Genomic DNA, 19,899 nt, shown 5'->3' on the forward strand with positions numbered 1-19,899 from the left:
AGGAGGCTTGGTTGCCCCAGTGATGGAGGAAGCCAACCTTCCCACCTGCCATGGCCAGCTCTGAGCTCAACTCAAGGCAACAAAATTTCAATTATAGAAGATAAGTAACCCCAAATACCTGCTTTCAGCCAGCCGTGGTCACAGAGCTGGGTTGCGCCTGGCAATGGAGGTAACCAAGCTTCCTGCCTGCTCTAGCCAGCTCTGAGCTCCACTCAAGGCTACAAAGTTTTAATTATAGAAGGTAAATAAATCCCAGATTAAAGAGAAAAAAGAAAAAAAAGAGAGGCTGGGAGCTTCTGTCACCGGGGGGCTTGGCCAGCCTGAAAACAGCCCTCAGCCCCTCACCCAGACTGGCCAAGCACCCCAGTGGGGACCCCCCACCCTAAAGGGGGTGTGGCCAGCCTGCAAACAGCCATCAGCCCCTCACCCAGGCAGGCCAAACCTCCATGGGGTGAGGGTCCCCACTGTGGGGGGCTTGACCAGTCTGAAAACAGCCATCAGCCCCTCACCCAGGCTGGCCAGGCACCCCAGTGGGGACCCCCACCCTGAAGGGGGTGTGAAAAGACTGCAAACACCCATCAGCCCCTCACCCAGGCTGGCCAGGCACCCCAGCAGGACCCCCACCCTGATCCAGGACACCTTTCAGGGCAAACCAGCCATGCACCAAGCCTCTATCCTATATAATAAAAGGGTAATATGCAAATTGACCCTAACAGCAGAACAACTGGGAATGAATGGTCACTATGACACACACTGACCACCAGGGGGCAGATGCTCAATGCAGGAGCTTTCCCCTGGTGGTCAGTGCTCTCCCACAGGGAGAGCTCTGCTCAGCCACAAGCCAGGTTGATGACTGCCAGCACAGCGGTGGTGGTGGGAGCCTCTCCCGCCTCCTCAGCAGCACTAAGGATGTCCAACTGCCGCTTAAGTTTGCTCCCTGCTGGTAAGTGGACATCCCCCGAGGGCTGCCGGGTTGCCAGAGGGATGTCTGACTGCCAGCTTGGGCCCAATTCCCCAGGAAGCAGGCCTAAGCCAGCAGGTGGACATCCTCCGAGGGGTCCCAGACTGTAAGAGGGCATAGGCTAGGCTGAGGGATTCCCCCGAGTGCACAAATTTTTGTGCACTGGGCCTCTAGTATATATATAAAAGACTAAGCTACCAAAAGACCAGTCGACCAGTTGCTATGATGCCCACAGACCATCAGGGGGCATATGCTCAATGCAGGAGATTCCCCCTAGTGGTCAGTGCTCTCCCACAGCCAACCTCATGCAGCTGGCTGGTCAATCTCCTGCGGTCCCTCCCCCTGGCCAACTGGCCCCCTCGATTGGCCCAGATCACCGGCCAGGCCGAGGAACGCCACCCATGCACGAATTCAGGCCTCTAGTCTATAATAATATAAGGGTAATATGCTAATTAGACTGGACGTTCTTCCAGACGTCCTTTCTTCTGGACAAAGCTATAGTGGGCGGGGCTGAGGCAGAGGCAGCAGAGAGCCCCTGGTCACAGTGGCAGCAGGTGGAGGCTGGGACCAAGGCCCTTGCATGAATTTTGTGCATCAGGCCTCTAGTATATATATAAAAACCTAAGCGACTGAATGACTGAACTACCAAATGACTGGTCAACCGGTTGCTATGATGCACACTGACCACCAGGGGACAGATGCTTAATGCAGGAGCTGCCCCCTGGTGGTCAGTGCACTCTCACAGCCAACTTCTCACAGCCAGCCAACCTCCTTCAATCCCTCCTCTCTAGCCAATCTCCTGCAGTTCTTCCCCCTAGCCAGCCAACCTCCCATGGCCCCTCCCCCCAGTGCCTCCTGTGGCCCCTCCTCCCAGCTGGCCAGCCCTCCTGATTGGCCCTGATCACTGGTCAGGCCGAGGGACCCCTCATGTGCACAAATTCATGCACCGGCCTCTAGTGTCATATGTAAATCTCATATAGTATATCTTATTATATAAATGTCAAAAGCATTATGAAATCTATTCTAAAGCTAATAGATCAAGCAGCACACTATTTGGTATTTATTGTGTTAGCCCAATAGCAGGAAATTGTTCTAACAGTTTGTTTGATCAATTGAAGCCTAGATTCCATGGTGGCCTTTAAGCAATGAGTTGAGGTATGGAAATGTCTCTATCATACTGTAATTAAAGGAAATTGGAGGTTTAAGTAGATGGAAATGTGGAAGTGGGCCTCTTCTGTGCAAGACTCATCATTACTTCCAAACCATGGCAAAGCAAAGGAAACACACAGCCACCGCGAGGGGCTAGCACCCCAAGAAGAATTTTGTGTGGCTGTCCAACATAGCCTTGGGATGATGATAAGAGATTTTGCCCTTGACTTAGATTCTCTTATTTCAACAGAAAGAATGATATCTCAGGGTAGCAGGGACGTAGGTATGAGGCTCAGCTATCAGAGACAATGTTGGCCCAATGCAGTAGCAATCAGAATTTACTGACATGTAGAAATCTATACAGATTTAATGATGGCTCCCTATTAATTGAATAGTTGGGTAATTTACAAAGGTATTCCTTGATTAATATAATCCATAAATCACTATATGTGATGACAAACAACAAACAAAAAAACTAAGGTGCGAGTATGATTCCACACCCAGACCTAAATCAGTTCCACATTCTGTACCCCTTGAGTGAGAAAATAGTCAGAGAACCATTAGGGATGGACTCTAAAACATGGCCTCAAGGAAATACCGCAAATCTTCCCTCATTTTCCCCAGAAAAACCTTTACCCATATTAAAGGGTGATTGTGTGAAGAACAGATGCCCAGATCTTTATGGGATTATGATATATTAGTTCTGAATTGACACTAAGCCCAGGGGACTCAAATGCCATTGTGGTTGAATGGCTACAATGGAGCTTATGAAAAGACAATTGATAAACAGAATCTCAGTCTAAGTTTATCTCACAGTGGGTCCTGTGGGCTCATAGCCCATTCTATGCTTAATTCCCTAGTTTCTGCATGAATAATTAGAATATTTTCCACATTGCTTCCCTGACCTAAGGAATAAGAACTATCACAATAGAAAGGGTGAAGTGAGGCCCCTGAAACTGCCTGCTCTATCCTTACAAAAAAATGGTGAAGCAAAAGTAATACGGCATTTCTGAGAAAATTCGGTTTAGTGTTACCATAGAAGACATTAAAGATGCAAAAATTGTGAAGCTAAATGGAGCCTCTGGAATGACTATGAATTATTGTAAACCTAATCAAGTTATGATTACCAATGTCCAATTAGTACAATTAGAAGCAGTTTTGCCTTCACCTGGTAGAGATAGAACCATTGTCTGACAGCATAATCCACAGAGACCTAGATAATAAGATCAAGCATGTTAATGACAATATCAGGAAATATCAAGTAGCCCAGTTACCCCAGTGTAAGAATGAAGATGATAAAACTTATTAAGTTCAGGAGCATGAATCTTTAGAGACATTACTATGGGTAACATATTATTAATTTCATGTGAAAGGAAGTTATTGCACTTGGCACTGACTATAAGAACAATAAAAAATACAATATACATTATAAATACAGTATATATATTCAAATATGTATATATATATATATATATATATATATATATATATATATATATATATATATAAATTTTTTTTATAAACTCACTCTATTCTTCCGGACTTTATAAACTCACTCTAAATAAATAAAGAGATGCCAGTTATTTTTAGAAGACCAAATAGTGGATGCAACCATTGTGAGGTAGAATACAGCTTGGCTTATAGCAGGAAGGGAGAGGAAGCTGGGGTGACCACAGAGTAGGGAGCAGGAAGGAAGGTTAGTGTGTGATAAAGTCCAGGGGTTATCTGGAACCAACTCACAAGCCTCAACAGTCAAAGTGCATATTTTCCATGTGGCCCTGGGGGAAGGGTGAGGAGGACTGATATGATTTGATTTGTTTAAAAACAATGAATCTGGCTTCAATGTGAAGACTTTGGGAAACAAAATTAGGAAAATTAGAGGCATTAATTTGTCAGAGAAAAGAAAGGAAAATAATGGTAGAGTTGGGGTAATATTTATCTTGAAGGTTCTAGTGAGCATTATGTTACTTATTGTGTTGACTTATTTATTGAAAAATTATGTATTTATACTGCTATCATTAGCAAAATTCTCAAGGTCCATTTGATTGGTTTCATGCAAGGTGCCATGTCACTATTTACTGAAAGCAAACAGAATGACAGCATATAGGCTGTGAGGGAGAGTGCCACTATTAAAGATTAATAATCATATTTTTAGTTTAGATAGAAACAAATTATAATCCAATATAATGGATCAACCCAATGGACCATCCTACATTGCCCCAGAATGTAAGTGCACACCCAAATTTGGAGAAAACTGGCTTAAAGGGATATTCAGTGGTATGGAGTTAATGAAAGTTTAGAAAATTGTCAGAAGTGTGTTCTATTTGCAAACCTCCTGGGAAAAGATAAAGAGTTTTGGGAAACTGGGTAATAAACTCCTTTCTCCAACATCCTAAATGTGCTCAAATCCTCAGAGTTGAGGGTACAAAATAAAAAGCCCAGCTTTCCACTTCTGTCTTTCACCTCTGTCTCTTTCCACCTCTGTCTCTTCCCATCTCTTTCTCTGCCTTTTCCATAAATCTGCACTAAACCAACCCCGTAGTACAATGCTCAGTCAACAATCCTGGGGAAATCAGAGCTGCACTTGAGGAGCAAGGGCACACAGTTATCCAGGTGATGGGGAAGAGCAGTGGATCATTATCTGGGTTTAAGAATTTGTGAGATAAGAACCTCACATGACACTGTCTCCCTGCACATTGTGATCATCCCACTGTCTGCAGACTAGGAAATCTGGGCTCAAAGGATTGAAGTGAATATGCAAAGGTTATTACACCATTCAATACATATTTTTAAATGTCTACTAATTGATAATACTTAGTCTTCTTATTTATTACTTTTAAAAAATTACAGTAGTTCCCCCTATATGTGGTTTGCTTTTTGCATTTTAGTACCCTATGTCAATCTCAGCCTAAAATAGTAAATCAGTGGTTCTCAACCTTCTGGCCCTTTAAATACAGTTCCTCATGTTGTGACCCAACCATAAAATTATTTCTGTTGCTACTTCATAACTGTAATGTTGCTACTGTTACGAAACATAATGTAAATATCTGATACGCAGGATGGTCTTAGACGACCCCTGTGAAAGGGTCGTTAGACTACCAAAGGGGCCATGACCCACAGGTTGAGAACTGCTGTATTAAATGGAAAGTTGAAGAAATAAACAATTTATGTTTTAAAGTGCGCACTGTTCTTAGTAGTCTGAAGAAATATTATATCATCACTCTTCGTCTTACCCAGAACATGAACCATCCTTTTGCCAGCACATCAATACTATATACACTATCTGCCTATTAGTCACTTAGCAGCCTCTCAGTTATCAGGTTGACCATTGCAGTATCACAGTGCTTATGTTCAAGTTACCCATGTTTTACTTATAATGGCTCCAAAGTCATTCACTTAACTTTTATTGCAGTATATTGTTATAATCATCCTATTTTATTATTAGTTACTAGTGGCCTGGTACACAAAATTCATGCACATTAAAAGGGAATTAAGTAGAGGAAATATTTTAATATTGCTATTTGCCCCATCCCCTGGCCAGCGCCAGGTGGGAGATGCCGCCTCATGTCCCCCATCAAGCCTCACGTCCCCCGTCAAGCTGCACCAGGTGGGGGATGCAGCTTCACATCCCCCGTCAAGCTGTGTCCTGTGCGGGACACAACCTCACATCCCCCAGCCTCGCCATGCACGCAGCCCCGCCCACCCACGCCTGCTACACACACAGCCTCCTGCTGATCGGTCATTACGGCATGAGGGCATCATGACCATTTGCATATTAGCCTTTCATTATTATAGATTAGTCTCTTACTATGCCTAATTTATAAACTAAACTTTATCATAAGTATGTCTTATAGAAAAAATATGTCATATATATAATTTGGTAGGTACTGTAATATTAAAAGCATATGTGATAGCAGCCAATATAAACCTAAGCAGATACTAGTATGATGACCAGACTGATGTCACACAAAGATAAACAGTAGGGAAGATGACTGGAACTGAGCCTTCTGTTTTCTCTGTAACACCATTCACATGTTCTTCAAAATCATTTTTTATGGACTTAGAAGCTTGGCATTGTTTCCCTTAGCAGACTATAGGTGTTCACCCACATTCTTTATTTCTTCATTTAAAAAGGTCAGTATCAGAAGCCTGTCTGGTACTTGGATAAATATGAACAACATTCTACCCTGGCCTCAAAGGCAAAATGCAAAAACCACAAGATACCCGAAAATATGTGTGAGGCAGTATGAGAAGTCCAAATGCACACACAGACCCATCCAGCCACTGGTTGGCCCTGTAACCTTAGCAAGTTTCTCCTCCCTTTAAGCCTTGTTATCTTCATCTGCACAGAGGGAATTATAACCTACATAATTTAACACTGATGTCAGGATTCAATGAAATGGAAAGGCAGTATCTCATAGAGGTACAAGAGTGGTCTCCTGAATCTGTCTTTTACCAGCTGTGTGATCCTGGGTAGAACCTCTCATGTTAAAATCCATCATCTGTAAAACATACAGTGATAGTATTTACCTTGAAGGTTATAGTGAGCATTGTTATTTGGCACATAAAAACTATTACAGTGCCTGGCACATGACGAACATTCAATAAATGTCAGCTATCATGTTAATAATAATGATCATGAACAAGAACAAGTGCCCAGAATATAAATGAGATTCCCCACTTGTACAACACTCCCCATAATTCAGTGACCCACATTAGTCATTCCCCTTTAAGACTAAGACTCAATTTATGATAAAATGGCAGCCCCTATATACAAAATTATAAAGGCATTTGTACAGAAGCTGTAGCCCTCTCAAGTATGTCTTTGTCAGAAGATATTTGGTCTTGTAACCTGTTAAGGTTACAGGGTCCATTAATGGCTTAAACCAGCTGATCTCTCTTATGAGAGTGCTAGAAGCCCATTCAATGCTTTTACTATGAAGTGTTGTCCTAAATATCAGAACACTCAGGAGCTAAAACATCACCAGGCACGTTGAGGGTTTGATGACAAGTAAGAAAGATCTATCCAGAGAAATCCCTTAAATTGTTATATTAAATGAAACTTCTTTCATACACCACTCATGGAGCTGGGGGGAGGAATTGACTACTATATGTGATATGATTTAAGGATTCAACATGATTTAAGGACTTTTGTTGATTTAAAGGACTTCATCATGAATCACAAATTTCTTGGCACTTTCACTTAAGTTTTTTATCTTGTCATATTTTCAGAGAAAAATAACAAAATAGCTAGACAAAACAATAACATCACACACACACACACACACACACACACACACACACACACACACACCTCTCCTGCCTTCTCTAATGCATTTTTGTTTACATGCTTGGAAGAGCTGACCGTCTATCATTGCATCCAATCAATAACACTGGAACTGAGCATGGACTTGTATCTTTGTAATAAATCACAAGACAAGAGCAACTCCTTTAGTAGCAGGCCCTAAGAATGATAAAATAAATATAGATTTGTCTTCTGAGAAAAAATTGTACATATATATCTCCTGTCTGTCTTGATAAATATCAAAAGATCCCTCTTTTATATCTGTATGTTTTATTATATTCATGGATATTTTTATATCCTTGACATGCTTTGCAGAAATATACATAATCAGGTCAAAAATATGATAAGCTGATGGAATAAATATGATCATGCATCAGAATCATATGAGGAGTAGGGGTTTGTTTTAACACACATTTCTCTGCCTAACTCTAAAGGTTTCTGATTCAGCAGGTCTGGGTGAAACCTGAGATTTTGCATTTTTAACCATTTCCCAAGGGTTGCTATTGCTGCTGGTCAAGAGACCACAATTGGAGGATCAGTGATGGAGAAGAATGATCAGCAACCTCACCTGGAGTCACAGGCCCAGAATTCTGGTCTCAACCATGATGCTATGTGACCGGAGACATGGTAATTAATCTCTCTAGATCATAGTTTCTCAATGATAAAATAAGGAGTTTGCAGTAGATGAATGTCAAGTTCTCTCCCAACACCAATGATCCTTGAATGCTATGCTTTCTCTATAGACAAGAAGAAGAAATAAAAGGCATCCAAACTGGAAAGGAGGAGTTAAAACTGTAATTATTTGCCAGTTGACATGATATTATACATACAAAACCCTAAAGACTCTACCAGAAAACTATTAGATTTAATAAATGAATTTGGCAATGTAGCAGGATACATTATGTTTCTCTCTCTAATCGATGGCATTTTTATACACCAATAATGAATTCTCAGAAAGAGAAACTAAGCAAGCAATCTCATTTACCACTGCAACAAAAAATTAAGAAACTTAGGAATAAACTTAACCAAGAAGGTAAAAGACTTATACTCAGAAAACTACAGGATGTTGCAAAAAAAAAAAAAAAGATAGAGGAAGATATAAGCAAGTGGAAGAATATAGTGTTCATGGACTGGTGGAATTAACATCATTAAAATGTCCATATTACCCAAGGCAATCTACAGATTCAATGCAATCCCTACTAAAATACCAATAGCATATTTCACAAATCTATACAAATACTCCAAAAATTTATATGGAACCAAAATACCCCGAATAGCCTCAGAGAAAGAAGAACAAAGTTGGAGGGTTCACAATACCAGATATCAAGTTATACTACAAAGCCACTGTCATCAAAACAGCCTGGTACTGGCCCAAGAACAGGCATACAGATCAAAAATCCTAGAAGAAACCATAGGCAGCAAAACTCAGACATCACTTGCAGCAATATGTTTACGGATACATCTCCTAGGGCAGTGGTTGGCAAACTCATTAGTCAACAGAGCCAAATATCAACAGTACAACGATTGAAATTTCTTTTGAGAGCCGAATTTTTTAAACTTAAACTATATAGGTAGGTACACTGTTATTAACTTAATTAGGGTACTCCTAAGCTGGCCTTTGCTGAAAACGTCCTCAATCTGATTGAGGTACGTTCACTGAGGACGACCCCTTCGTCTATCTCTTTTTGTTCATCCTCTCTATATGTCCAAACCATCTCAATATACCTTTCTCAATCCTCGACACTACATTTTCTTTCACTCCACAACGTTCCCTAAAATTAACTTACTAAACTTTACTTACAGTTTTAAGTCTTAGTTAAACTATAGGTATGTTGAATAAAACTTGATATCATACTTAATAACGATATTATTTATTGATAAAATTAAATTCCTTACAATTTACAATATCCATAAAATTAAATCATGACAATGACTGACAAACACTAATATGAACAATGGCCTTGCATCTCCTTGGAAAGTTTGGGTAAGTCAGGTTTGTATGTTGTTTTTAATTTTAGGCACGATTCCAGGTTCTCATCAGTAAGACGACCCTCTCAATTTACTCTTGATAAGATAAGGTTCATGCTTGAAAATGATTGTTCACATAAATATGTAGACCTGAATAAGGAAAGAATAGCAAACGCTAGTTTTTTCAGTTGATTATATGAGTCAGGAATACTATTCCAGGTGTTAAAAAGCAATCTATCTTCCTTCTCTAGGTCTTTCACTTGTGCTGTGAAATAAGTTCACATTTGTTTTTCTCCAATATTTCTATATCAGCACAAAGATGTTCAAATTTCGAGCTCCACAGTTCTTTGTTTTTTAAATCCAGCAATTGCATTTCAAAGTTGCCAATGTCAATATTAAAGGGAGAAAAATTTAATTCTGTTACAGTAGTATTGAGAGGTTTTTTTAACAAAGGCTAACGTCACTTTGCTGTTTCTGAATTCCTAAAACCTGTTGAGAAAAGCTTCCCTCATATTTAAAAGTGTTGTTTTAAAATAGCAAATGTCAATATCAAAATTATTTTCTTTCCAACAGGCTTGTAAAGTGAATCAAAGTTTCTCTTTCAAAATCTTGAGCAAAAAGGGATAATTTTTTTTCTAATGAAATAACTTCTAACATCGAAAAAAATGTGTTTCCTTTCCCCTGTAGTTTACAATTAAGCTGATTTAGATGAGACGTAACGTCTACCATGAAATAAAATTTTTGGATCCACTGATCATTCGTTAGTTCTGGATAGTGCACACCCTTCTCAAGGAGAAATGCTTTAATTTCTGTTAATAAGGAAGCGAAACGTTTCAAAATGTTTCTTCTTGATAACCAATGTACCTTGTTATGCAGCAGAAGATCTGTGTGCTCACTCTCCATTTCAACTAAAAATTCTTTTAATTGGCGATGATTAAGAGCTTTAGTTATAATGGAGTTGATCATCTTAATCACCAATTCCATAACTTTACAAATTTCTTCTGTAAATGTCTGCACACAAAGCACTTCATGATGAATGATGCAATGGTAAGTAAGTATCTTGTGATTAATTTTTTTCTTTCAAAATAGCAACAAGCCAAAACCGGTTTAGCTCGGTGGATAGAGCATCGGCCTGTGGACTGAAGGGTCCCAGGTTTGATTCCGGTCAAGGGCATGTACCTTGGTTGTGGGCACATCCCCAGTGGGAGGTGTGCAGGAGGCAGCTGGTCGATGTTTCTCTCTCATCGATGTTTCTAACTCTCTATCTCTCTCCCTTCCTCTCTGTAAAAAAATCAATAAAAATATATTAAAAAGAAAAAAAAAATAGCAACAAACCTGTTTCTTACGCCGGTCATGCTTTTCGACCCATCTGTTGAAATTGAGACAGTTTTATCGAGTGGAATATGGTGTTTTTCAATGCACTCAATTACAGCATTTGCTATATCCTCTCCACGTGTTTGACCTTTGAGTGGCAATAATCCTAAAAGTTCTTCTTTTGGACCTGTAGATGAAATAAATCGTACAAAAAGTGAAACTTGCGCTGTATCATTTATGTCACAAGACTCGTCAACTGCTATTGATAAAGCTGAATCCAATTTAAGATCTTCGACTTGCTGGTTGGTTATATTCGAAGACATTTTGACTGTTCTATCTTTCACTGTTTTAGCAGACAATGGTAACTCTTTAATTTTTTTTAGAATATCTGCTTTGTTCTTAAAATCCCGAAATAGCTCTTTGGATGCATTTATAAAACAACTTTTTATGTATTTGCCATTTGTATATGGTTTTCCTCTCTTAGCAATCTCTTGACTGACCAAAAAATTTGCAATATTAACATTGTTGGAAGATTGCATCCAGTAATTAAATACAGAGCTTGATTTTCCTTGACTCTTCTGAAGTTCCTCAACTGCTTTCTTCCTTGCATCACCGACAGCATATTTAGTACTAAATGACGCATGTTTAGTTGTAAAGTGTCTCTCCAAATTTGATTTCTTGTTATGCGCCAATTTTTCCTGACAAATAAGACAGGTCGGAAGGCCATTTAAGTTTTGAATAAACGCGAAAGTCTTAGTCCATTCAACTTTAAATTCACGGTTTTCATCTTTTGTTTTTCTTTGCTTCTTCTTTGTAGCCATGTCAAACAGGGCACATAAAAAAAATGTTTCATTTTATAATAATAAAGCCACCAACACAAAAGAATTACAATTCTTAAATTGATGACAAAAATACCTGTAGGATTTGCAGCCAGTTGGAAAATACAGGTAACTTTATGCTTCAAGTAGGTACTTTTGTCACCTGCGTGCGATTTGCGGACGCGACTAGCACTAACCACTGCACAATGAGACTGCTGACTGACTGGCTCACTTAATTCGTGCATGAATCACGCGCACCTCCCCCGCGCTGCGTATCCCGCGGCCTGACCGACAGACACCCCCCACTTCTTTTAACGCCACTTCTTCAAAATAGACTCGCCCAGGCCGAAAACCGACTTCTGTGCATGGGCCACGAAGTTTCAATCGCACTGTATGTGCACGCCCGCATGTGGTATTTTGTGGAAGAGCCACACTCAAAGGGCCCAAAGAGCCACATGTGGCTTGCGAGCCGCGGTTTGACAACCACTGTCCTGGGCAAAGGAAACTATGGAAAAAAATAAACAAATAGGACTACATCAAACTAAAAAGCTTCTGCACAGCAAAAGAAACCATCATCAAAACGAAAAAAGAGCCCACTGTATGGAAGAACATATTTGGCAATTACACATCTGATGAAAGTTTAATATCCAAAATATATAAGAAACTCATACAACTTAACTAAAGGAAGACAAACAATCCAATTTAAAAATGGGCAAAGGGCCTAAATAAACACTTTTCAAAGATGGCCAATAGACATATGAATAAAATGTTCAAAGTCACTGATCATCAGAGAGATGCAAATTGAAAAGACAATGAGATATCACCTCACACCTGTCAGAATGGCTACCATCAACAAATCATCATATGATAAGTGCTGGTGAGGATGTGGAGAAAAGGGAACCCTAGTAGACTGCTGACGGGAATGCAGACTTGTGCAGCCATTATGGAAAACAGTATGGAATTTTCTTAAAAAATTAAATATGGAACTGCCATTTGACCCATGATCCCACCTCTGGGAATATGTCCTAAGAAACCCAAAATACCAATCAGAAAAAAGTTGCTCACCCCTATTTTCATAGCAGCATGATTTAGAAATAGCTAAGATCTAGAAACAGCCCAAGTACCCATCAGTAGATTTGTGGATAAGAGTTATGATATATTTATACCATGGAATACTATGCAACAATGAAAAAGGGATTTCTTACCCTTTGAGACAGCATGGAGGGACCTGGAGAGCATTAGCAAAATGAGCCAGTCAGAGAAAGACAAGTATCACATGATCTCATTCATATGTGGAATCTAATGAACCAAATAAATGATTGAACAAAATAGGTCCTGAGACATAGAAGCATAGAACAGAATGCAGAATCTCAGAGGGAAGGAGGGGTTTTATGCATATATGCATATATATGGGCACAGACAATAAGATAGTGAAAGCCTGGGGTAGGGAGTGGGGCAGGCTAGAAAGGGTCAATGGGGGGGGAAAGAGGACATATATAATACTTTCAACAATAAAGATTAAAAAACACACAGCAGAGGCAAATGGTTAGAATGTAAAATAATAACAGATTCCACTACACTAAGATTTTTCTTGATTCACTGGTAAACAAAACAAGCCAATGTACTATTAAAAAACTAATTTTTAACTATGATTAAAATAGTTTCAACCCAATACCTGTACATCTTGAATTAGCTTTCTTTATTAGCATCATTTGCTTCTTGGCTAACTTAGTAAGATCATCCTGGGGCAAAGTTCCCGCTAAAAAAATGTAATGACATTATCAATTTGTTATAACTCATATTTTAATTATATCACACACACAAAATATCACATCTGCTGAAAAATAAAAGTCCCAATGAAGGAATCTTTATGTCAACCAGACACCACATTAAAAAAGAAATCCTCACCTAAGGATAATTTTTTCATTGCTTTTTAGAGGGAGTGGAAGGGGGGGAGAGAGAGAGAGAGAGAGAGAGAGAGAGAGAGAGAGAGAGAGAGAGAGAGAGAGAGAAATGTGAGAGATACATCAATTGGCTGTCTCCCACATGAGCCCCAACTGGGCCAAGGGGTCAAGCCTGCAACCCAGATGCATGCCCTTGACTGGGAATCAAACCTGCGACCCTTAGGTGTCTAGGCCGATGCTCCAGTCACTGAGCCACACTGGACAGGGCAAAACACCACAATTTTGAAATGATCAAATGCAAGTTCAATTCAATGTTTAGTTAAGCAACTACTAAGAAATGTAAAAATAGCTCATGACCTCTTAAAGATATTGTTGTTAGAGGTTAAGACACTTCCTAGGCTTTGATTTCTTTAACTGTAAAATTAGGAGATTGAGGCTAATTCTACTTAACCTTCTTTAGATTTGTGAAAGTATTTCATTGTATCCAAGACAAGTCTGGCTAAATGAAAGTAAAAGGCGCGCCGCCCGCCTCTCCGGGCGGTGCGGGAGGAGGAGTCTAGCCGCTGGGCTCTGAAATCCCTCCGTGCCCACTGTGGGGCCTGGCCTCCCCGGAGCGGGTCCGAGTGTCCGGACTGGCTGCGTGGCCAGCGGCGGGCCGAGGGGTGGGGCCAGGCGGCTACCAACCACGGGGGAGGTCGTGGGAGCGGAAGGCCTCACCACCTGGCTCTTTCCTCCCTTCCCCCGTGGTCGGCTCCCCACTTGCCCGGGCTGGGGCCAGGGGTCCATGCGGCCCTCGGGACCCGGTCAGGGGGGCCTTCGTGGGCTGGCCGCCGAGCCCCGTGGGGCATCGGCTCCCCGGCCCGCAACGGGAGCCCGGCGCAGGCTGCCACCCGCCCGCTGCCCCCCGGACCGGGCGTCCGCGCGGGCCGCGTGGACCCCCGGCCCCAGTGCAGCAGCAGCGGCAGCGGAGTGGGGCGCGTGCCCTAGCCCGGGGAGGCTGCCCTGCTGCGGTGCACCGGCCCGTGGGCCGGGCCTCCTCCGAGCGGATGCTGCTCTTCCAGAGCTGGGCTGCTCCACCGGCCGCACCCCGTGTGCTGGGCCTGTGCCGCCCAGACGCGCTGCTGCGTGAGTCCCAGTCCGCCCGCAGGCCGGCTGCAGGTGCTGTGCGGGAGGGCCATCCTGCCTTGCGGCGTGTTCAAGCGGCAGCAGCGGGAGCCGGGCGAGGACTGCGCCCTCCATCTTGCCTTGGGTCCTCCATCTTGGGACAGAGCCATGTGTGTTCTCCATCTTGCCTTGGGTCTTCCATTTTGGGACAGAGCCATGTGCTTCTTCGCCCGGGGAAGCCGCTGCTAGCCCCCCCCCCCCCCCCCCCAGGATTTCTCTGGACTAACCAATAATAATCAAGGGAAGTGCACGCCATCACTATGACCACATCCTGTACCGACTCGCGCCTGGCCAATCGGCGGGGCACACAGTCCCCTCTCCTGCCCTCACTCCACCCCCCTTTAAAACCCCCTGTCCCATCAGGCCTCACTCTCTCGGCCACTGAACTTTCCGCTGTGTTGGTGGGTCTGGTGAACGGGGAGCGCAAGCCGGCTTGCATTAAAAAGGACTCTTTGCTTTTGCATCGGACTGACTGGCTCCCTGGGGGTCTTGGGAACTTTGAAATCTGGGCACAACAAAAACATGCACTAGTAAGCATAATTCTTATAGCAATAAGATGAATCAGGTTACATTATGGCTTTAACTAAAAAAAATCAAGGAAAATAAATTAACTTGTGGGTTGTTTGCTCATCTTTAAAACTGGGGAACAATGGTAGTTATTTCATGGTTACCATGAAGCTGAAAAGAAGGAGTGTTTAGAGTGCCTGAAACTTAGCATGCAAGTGATGATAAACCGCTATCTGTGAGAATCATTGAAGGGTAAACGGCTATACAGGGCCATGAAAATTACAAATTGAACTCTCTACAGAATAGAGTCCCTGACTCCTACCTACCCATGTCTGCTCTTTCCACTATACTATATGAATCCTCATAAATTAGACTGCTTTGTTTATGTCTGAAAAATTGTAGAATCTCTCAGCTGTGCTAATCAAGAGCAGTAAGTAAACAAAAATTCAACTCTTTTCATACCAGTAAACTTAAAAAGGGGATAGATGGGTGTCTGTGTACATTAAAATTGAGAGCCCTTGAAGAAAGGCTATTTCTTTTTAATAGAAACTGCCCGCCCCCCCGGCTCCCCATGCCGCAGTTTTCCAATTCATCAGCCTTCCACTCTCCAGGGAGCCTGCTAGTCAAGTATTCTCTTCATCTTCAATTTCCCGACTCCATTTAAAAGGTAGATACATAAAAATATGCATCCAAACAAAAGGAGAGAGAGAGAGAGAGAGAGAGAGAGAGAGAGAGAGAGAGAGAGAGAGAGAGAGTTTCAGATGTACAGTGTAGGGATGGGACAGGATCCTGCAAAACAATCAAACCCAGGTGGTCAGAACTGTTTTCCTAATCTGGAACAGAACAGGGAAACTTGAGAGGTAAAACCCTTCAGTGGGATCAGGTAGAGAAAACCTTCACCGTGAGAAAGACCTGGGGAAGGAGGGACTGTATCTGGGAAAACCATATATAAATGGCTCCCTGGACATGGGAAGGGTTGATGGGGAGGTGCTGCCCGGAACCCCAATCTGCTGCACTGACTGTCTCTCCCCCAACAGCTGCTGCCTCTGATTTAGCCAACATTGCAGTCAGTGAGGGGCTCTGCCTCCTCCAGGGCCCCACCCCATGCCGATCATGGCTACCACCCTGTGGTTCTTGCACCAGGCCCCCCAGGCTGCCAGCTCCATCCCAGGCCCTGCTGCCAACAGCTGCAAGCCCAGCCCTGCAGGCTGCTAGCTCCACCTCCAGCAGGGCCCTGCAGTTGCTTGGACCCTTGGAATGAAGCTGGAGTCCTGAGCAATTTATGGTGATAGAGTTAATTAATTCCCTCTATTAAGTGAGACAGTTAGCAAAGGAATTTACTGTTACTTAAAATGCTGTTACACATCACTAGTCAATTATTTTCAGGGTTTTATAATGACTCAGGTGCTTTGGTTCTGCATGTTTATAAATGAGAACATGGAGAGTTTAAAGGACTTGCACAAGTTCATAACTCTAATAGTGGTGAATTTCGAATCAAGCAGAGAAAATTTGACTTCTGAATCTTATAGATATTAAAAATGTATAATTTTTAACAATTTTAACTAACGTTCACTAAACACTGTAAACTTTGCTTTTGTTTAGATGCATATTTTTATGTATCTAGCTTTCAAATGTCAAACAAAATGGAAATCTGCTTAAATTGTATTAAAAGCCATGAGACCTCCGTGACTAAAAATTTTTAACTTCTGAATTATTTTATATTGGGAGAAAAAAATATCATTGCATACATTCCCTGTGCTGTCCTTTACATCCATGTGATCAATTAGTACTTTTTAATTCCTTTACCTTTTTCACCCAGCCGCCAATCCCACTTTCATTTGGCAACTATTAGTCTGATCTCTGTATTCATGAATCAATTTCTATTTGTTTGTTTCTTTATTTTGCTTTCAAGATTCCACATTTAAGTGAAATTATATGGTATTTGTCTTTCTCTATCTGAGTTATTTCACTTACCATAATACCCTCTAGGTCAATCCATGCTGTTGTAAATGGTAAGATTGCATTCTTTTTTATGGCCAAGTAATATTTCATTGTATATATGTACCACCACTTTTTTATCCACTTGTCTATTAATGGGTACTTGGGTTGTTTTCATAGCTTGGCTATTGTAAATTATACGGCAATGAACATTGTATGCATACATATATCTTTCAAATTACTGTTTTGGGATTCTTTGGATATAAACGCAGGTCATAAGGCAGTTCCATTTTTAACTTTGTGAGGTACCTCCATAATGTTTTATGCAGTGGCTGCACCAATCTGTAAATCTGCATTCCCACCAGTAGTGCATGAGGGTTCTCCTTTCTCCACATCCTCACCAACACTTGTTGCTTTTTAATTTATTGATGGTAGCCATTCTGGCAGGTGTGAGGTGATACCTCACTATAGTTTTAATTTGCATCCCTCAGATCACTAGTGACACTGAGCATTCTTTCATATGTCTATTGGCCATCTGTATGTCCTCTTTGGAGAAGTGTCTCTTCGGGTTCTTAGCCCATTTTTTAATTGATTTGTTTGTTTGTTTTAGTGTTGTGTTGTCTGAGTTGTTTATAAATATTGGATATTAATTCCTTATCAGATGTATCATTCGCAAATACGTTTTCCCATTTAGTATGCTGTCTTTTCATTTTGTTGATGGTTTCCTTGGCTATATAAACACTTTTTAGTTTGATGTAATCCCATTTGTTTATTTTTTTTCCTTTTGTTTCCCTTAAGGAGATATATCAGAAAAAAATATTGCTAAGAGAAATGTTAGAGATTTTACTATCTTTTCTTCTAGGAGTTTTATGGTTTCTAATCATACATTTAAGTCTTTAATCCATTTTTAGTTTATTCTTATATATGGTATAAGAAGGTGGTCTAGTTTCAGTTTTTTGCATGTATCTATCCAATTTTCCAACACCATTTATTCAATAGACTATCTTTACCCCATAGTATATCCCCCCACTAAATGGAACATTAAGTTGACTACTGACTAGAGAAATACCAATCATTCAATACATGAAAAATACTATCATTATTAGTATAAAAAGCATTACCTCAAAGGGATTCAACAGAATATTCCTGTGTAATTAGTTTGAAGCTAGTGTTAGTTGAAATGATCCGGGCCTGGTTTTCTTTTTTTATTTAAACTAGTTAGTTTAACTCTACTTTCTTCTAGAACATTGATTGTCCTTAAAAATAACATAGACAAGAGAGTAAGTATATTTTTAACCTTTTATAAATAAACATTACCAAAAATATGAAAAAAGTGTCAGTTTTCCTTTTTTCTTTTTCTTTTTTTCTCACCCAGGATATATTTCTTGACTTATAGAGAGAGAGGAAGAAAGAGAGAGGGAGAGAGAAACATCAATCAGTTGTCTCCCATACACTCCCTAATCAGAAATCAAACCTGCAACCTAAGTATGTGCCCCGACCGGGAATGAAACTCTCATCCTCTTTGGTGTACCGGACCATGTTCCGACCAACTGAGCCATGGAGCCGGGGTGGGTCACCTTTCTTAAAGGACTTCCTCAAGCATTAAAAATTACTTTGTTTTACCAGAACACATAGGAATAATAGGAATAACATAAATACACTTATTTTGAATTAATAGAGTTTAATTCAAGCTGAATGGTGTATTAATAGAAAAATACACCTATTTGTTTGAAAGCCTGGAAAATATATGAATATGGCCTTTAGGTTATATCCTTAGGGGAGAATAACATAATTTAGTCTTCTTTCTCCTACAAAATACTGCCATTACCTTTTTCGTTGTCCCTGGCCAAGAATAAGCCTAACTTTTATTCTGTGTATCATGTGTGAGGGAAGGATTGTCTTAATGGAGGGCACCATCTGCTGGTTATAAGAGGTACTGGTTGTGAGAAGACTGCTATTTCCTGTTAAGCAGACTCTTCACAATATTTTGTTTTCCTTCTAATTTCACCTCAAATCTATCAAAAAGTACCAGAAGGGAAAACAGCCTTTTTATAAACATGGACAAATTGGGATTTTTGTAGTTGTTTGATTTGACTTTTGTGCTTCTGAAATTGCTGTCACATATTGACTTTTTAAAGAAAAATCATCATGCTAATAGAAGATCCCTATCTTTATTTCTTCCCAGATCAATTAAAAAATATATGGTTATTGCCACCCCTCTTGCCCTTGCCTCTAGTCAATGCGTTGTTCTTTCTATTTATTGAAAGGATCTTAAATATTTTCACTGCTGTCTCTTATTTAGTTTCATTTTCATGAATATCTATTTACATTTGATAATATCAGAGTGAAGAATGTTTTCTTGATTTTTTCTTCCAAGGGCTATTAATATAATATAAAAAGTAATATGTTTCCTTTAATTAATGACCATGTTAGTTGAATTTATTCAAAGGTTGTATAAACACTTTAATATTAGGGTATTTCTTGTGTTTTACTTAATATTCATATGGACATAAAATGTAAATATTTATAACAATATACATACACTAATTTAAAAAAATTAATTGCTTTCTCAATGTATTTGTTTCAAATTACTCTTTAGAAGAAAGGAAATTTTAAATTTATACTTAAAGGAACTAGAAAAAAAACAAGTGAATACAAGAAAGGAATTAAAAAAGATCAGAGCAGAAGTTTTAAAAATAGACTCAAAAAAATACAAAGATCAATGCAACCAAGATCTAGTTCTTCAAAGAAATAAAAAGATCGACAGACCTTTAACCAGACTCATCAAGAAAAAAAATCCCTAGCCAGTGTGGCTCAGTTGATAGGAGCATTGTCCTGTACACGGAAAGGTTGTGGTTTGATTCCCAGTCA

This window comes from Myotis daubentonii, chromosome 3 (assembly GCF_963259705.1).
Source record: "Myotis daubentonii chromosome 3, mMyoDau2.1, whole genome shotgun sequence".
In the NCBI taxonomy this organism is placed as follows: domain Eukaryota; kingdom Metazoa; phylum Chordata; class Mammalia; order Chiroptera; family Vespertilionidae; genus Myotis; species Myotis daubentonii.